This window comes from Bison bison, unplaced genomic scaffold (assembly GCF_000754665.1).
Source record: "Bison bison bison isolate TAMUID 2011002044 unplaced genomic scaffold, Bison_UMD1.0 scf7180017864063, whole genome shotgun sequence".
Taxonomy (NCBI): Eukaryota; Metazoa; Chordata; class Mammalia; order Artiodactyla; family Bovidae; genus Bison; species Bison bison.
Genome location: NW_011494635.1, coordinates 4,145,937 through 4,150,540, shown reverse-complemented (window position 1 = coordinate 4,150,540; position 4,604 = coordinate 4,145,937). Strand labels below are relative to the sequence as shown.

The window sequence follows — 4,604 nt, the reverse complement described above, 5'->3', positions numbered from 1 at the left end:
CGGAGGCCAAGGGCGGCAGGTAGGCCTGGCCTGGAGCGGGGCTGTGCCCCCAAGGCGGCGACAGCAGCTGGCGCCTCATTTAGTCCTCGGCAGCCTTGCTTCGCGGGTGGAAGCGGGCTCTCGCCGCGCGGTGCACCTGAGGCCCTTCGGCCCCGCCGCTGCGTCATTGCCCGGCCCCAGAGCCCCCCGGCCTCGGCCCTGCGGCACTTTGCCGCAGGGGCGTCCGCGGAGCCGCTTCCGCACCTGCCCTTCTCGGAAAGAGCAGGAAGCAGAAGGGACGTCGTTGGGCAGTTTCTGTGAGGGTCCAGCCTTGCACGTTTTCCCGGTAGGGACGGACATGCATAGGGCTCCGGCGACGTTGGTGCCTGATAAAGGGTATATCAGATCTTCTCCCAACTTCGCTTCTTCTAACCTGCCCGAGTGTAAATATACATTGCTTTGTTAGCTAGAAACTGAAGCATAAGCCTTTAAAGTTCTGAAAATTCTCCTCTTAACTTTGTGCCCCGAGGGGCATAACTTTAGGTTTTTAAGAACTAAGAGGCCCCACATAGACCCAGGTTCAAAGTTTGGAACTGATTGACTTATATGTTGATGGTAATATTGGGATATTTTTTGCCGTGCCATTGGGTGTGGTATATACTGAATGCAGCACAGTTTTTGCTGAGAGAGACTGAATTTATTCCCTGATGCTAATGAAAGAAAGGAGTGTTTGGTCTCTAAAAATCCACGATTTTCGGAGAAGACTTTTTCACTAGCAAGAGTCCTGGGACCAGTGGAAAGGTTGGGAATACACTCCTCTTTGTGGGGTGACCGGCCATTCTGCTTTGCTCTGGATTCTAGGGTGTGGGACTTTGAATGCTGACCGCAGGCAGACCACGACAAGTCGGTCACCCTTTTGACTCTGGATGTTGTGAGATCATCTGCTGATGACTTAGGAGCCTTCAGAGCAGACAGGCTGGTACTAGCAGTGCTGTGCAACCGTGCCCACTCGTTGCCGCACACTTGTGCCCAGGAGACCGGTGGGCAGCCGGCCTGGGTCTGCTATGAGGCACAGGGCATTGAGCACCCAAGGGCAGTAGTTGGATGGGCCCAACTCTTAGCTGGGCCCTATAGGCCCCAGGGCAGGGGGCAGAGTTAATTGTTTTTCAGTTTCTCTGGGATTTCCTCCTTAATGGCAGGGTTACTTTGTGTTCCAAAGTCCTCACCTGTTGCTAGTCTTCCCCTGGGTGCCTTTTGCTCTCTGTTGATTTAAGACATTTTCTTGGCTTTCCTGTGTTTCCCCTTCTCTACTTTGATCCTCTTCTGGGTCTTTGTAAGTCTGTTTCCTGTCACCCACCTTCCTTCCTATGTGTATATTGTGATTCTTTAGCTTTTTCTTATTTTTATCATTCAGTTTTCTAGTTTTCATTTCTTTTGTAGTGGTTTCTAGTAGTTCATCTGATTGTCATCTTGATTACCTTAAAATTTGAGGGTTCAATCTAAGACAAGAAAGTATTATGTATAATGAGTGAAGGAAAGGAATCTGAAGGAAATAGAAATGTGATGGCTATATAGTAAACTTTAGATGTGCTGAACTTTAGAATAAAGAAAGGGCAATTTACAGAAGCAGGAAATTTGCTTCAGTTTACAGAAGTAGGACAATAGATTTTAGTGGATGGGACACTGAATGATACCTTGCCCAGTCTCCTGGCTTCTGGCATGAGTGGTGGCATTAGCTCTGTTTTACTGGTGAGGCCATTGAAGTCTTTGTGAGTGACATGGTTTTTGTAAAGTTACAGAGGAATGGAGTCGCAAGAGACAGGAACACAAATGAAGGACAGAATTGGCTTCTGGACAATGGGAAGTGTATTTTTAAAATCAGGCTTTGGAGATAATGTTCTACTTCAAAGTTGTTGAGTGTCTGCATCTAAACAGTAATCTTTTTTTGGCCATGGCATGCAGGATCTTAGTTCCTTGTCCAGGAATTGAACCTGTGCCCCCTGAAGTGGAATTGCAGAGTGTTAACCACTGGACCACCAGGGAAGTCCCCAGTCCAGGTTTCTAATGATTGTCATTTGGCATCAGTTTCCCCACAGGTTTAAGAAGTTTATTGACAGAGTGATTGTAACCCAGAAAGGATTCCTTCCCTTTGGGAACATAGTTCTGTCTGAGAGGCGAGAACAACTGTTTAATGTCCATGTGTACTTGTTTAGGAGTGAAGAGTTGAAAAGTTACCAGCTTCTTTTTCAATAAGCTTCCAAAGGGTTTCAGACTAATTAAAAATCTCTCGTAGGTCCATTTTCCTTTTTAAGACTGAAGCATAAGGGAGGCAGTGGGGAGAGACAGCTGGGGCTGTTGTAATTCATGAGGTTGTGGGGAGCCAGGATTCCACAGTTTTCTCAGCCCTTCCCCTGGGTGTGTATTTTCAAATTGCTCTTTTACCATGTTTTCAATTTGGTGTCAGTGCTAAAACAATGCCTGCAGTCTCGGAGCCCTGGTTTAAAGGACTGGAAAGTGAACCAATGCAGGGCGTGGTCACTTGAAAGGACTGGGCCATTGTGCGTGAGTCTCAGGTTCCAGGGATCACCTCAGCACCCAGGGTTCCGGTCTCTCGTGGATTTGGGCTTGAAATCACAGGTCTGTGTTGATCTCATGGAGCGTGTGGGTGGGGACTTCAGTTTGTTCCTCGAGGCCTTGATGTCTTGTGTGCAGAAGCTATTAGAGGACACCCTTCGCCACATTTTGCCCCAGTAAATCCCATTTAACAGGATTTTGTAAGTTGTGACTGAGCCGTTGGTAGTTGTCAGATTCTGTGCATCCCAGGCATGGCTCTGAGGGTGCAGGTGTAGAGATGGCTTCCAGGTGTAGGGGTTGGGGCAAGCAAGCTGACCTCCCGGATGGCACCTGGGAGGGAGGGGGCTGGCCTTCCGGGGTGTGTCAGCACAGACTGAAGAGAGTAGGATGGGCCTGTGCAGCACTTTGTTGGTGAAGATGGTTTGGATAAATGAAGGGTCCTTCAGATGAGTGGACATAGTGCAGGTGTGCAGGGCTTCCCATGTGGCTCAAGTGGTGAAGAATAATCCACCAGCTAGTGTAGGAGACGCAGGCAGGAGACGCGGGCTCGAGCCTTGTGTTGGGAAGATTCCCCTGGAGAAGGAAATGGCAACCCACTCCAATATTCTTGTCTGGAGAATCCTGTGGATAGAGGGGCCTGGTGGGCTACAGTCCCTGAGGTTGCATAGAATCAGACACGACTTCGCAATGGAGCACAGTGCAGTGTGTGGTCGGGCAGTTACAGAGCAGACGCAGAACTATAGTTGACTCTGAGTTCACAGGAGCCAGCAGTGAGATGGGCCGGCCAAAAAAGTTTATGAACCTTGGGCTACAATAATCGTGCTCCCAGAGCCTGGGTCAGGAGCTCTCTGACCTCACCTCCAGGAGCTGTGCACCTGCCAGTTACAGACTCAGTGCCCAGGGTCGTGTGGCTCTCACCTGTGCCTGGAGCTCGTTGAGTCCTGTTTCCTCGGTTGCGTGGCTCTGCCCAGTTGCTTCTCCTGAAATCTCTGTGCAGAGTCCGTGGGCTTCAAACCCTCCCCACCCTCTGCCAATCTGAGGCACTGCTCCTCTCTGTGCTGGTTGCTGCTTGTCTGGCCTTGCCCACCCCAGGCTGCATGGAGGGCAGGCACTTGACTGCTCTGCTCTCGGGGTGAGCTGCCTGCAGCACTTGCGCAGGTGGTCACGGAGTGCTTGTGGACTCCCAGGGGATGCCGTCTGATGTGGCAGTCACTTGGCCGCATGTAACTAGTTAAATCTAAATTAATTAAAATGAACCAAAATTAAAAATTCACTTCCTTGTTTGTGTTATGTAGCGGGTTTGGAGGTTGCTGAAGCTGATGAAGGAAACTGATATGGCTGTCAGGTGGCAGGAGCCACCTGAGCTTTGTGGGTGACACTGACAGGTTTGCGTGTGGGGGAGTCTCATAGGGGAGGGGACGAGAGGGGCTTCTGGGTCAAGGTGAGGGTCAGAGAGCTCCAAGGGCAGGAGTTGGGGTAGGAGTGGAGTTCAGTTCAGTTCAGTCACTCAGTCGTGTCTGACTTTTTGCGACCCCCATGGACTGCAGCACGCCAGGCTTCCCTGTCCATCACTGACTCCCAGAGCTTGTTCAAACTCATGTCCATCGAGTTGATGATGCCATCCAACCATCTCATCCTCTGTCGTCCCCTTCACCTCCTGCCTTCAACCTTTCCCAAGGGTCTTTGCCAAGGAGTTAGTTCTTCCCATCAGGTGGCCAAAGTATTGGAGTTTCAGCTACTGCATCAGTCCTTCCAATGAATATTCAGTAGAAGTGGTGAGGCTCTGTTTTATTGAATGGTAGCCACTGTCTGGATGAAGCACGAACTGGAATCAAGATTCCCGGGAGAAATATCAATAACCTCAGATATGCAGATGATTTCACCCTTATGGCAGAAAGCGAAGAAGCACTAAAGAGCCTCTTGATGAAAGTGAAAGAGGAGAGTGAAGAAGTTGGCTTAAAACTCAACATTCAGAAAACTAAGATCATGGCATCTGGTCCCATCACTTCATGGCAAATAGATGGGGAAACAGTGGAAACAGTGACAGACTT

The 4,604-nt window shown here is 49.7% G+C and overlaps 1 protein-coding gene across 1 annotated transcript in view; it reads left to right on the top strand.

Annotated features, from left to right (window-relative positions):
* The first annotated feature begins 6 nt into the window (after positions 1-6).
* The window catches only part of APMAP (adipocyte plasma membrane associated protein), a 30,272-nt gene continuing 25,674 nt past the window's right edge, over positions 7-4,604 (top strand). The window contains exon 1 of the mRNA XM_010836356.1: positions 7-19. The gene's annotated coding sequence lies outside the window, so the exon portion shown is untranslated. The remainder of the gene's footprint in view (positions 20-4,604) is intronic.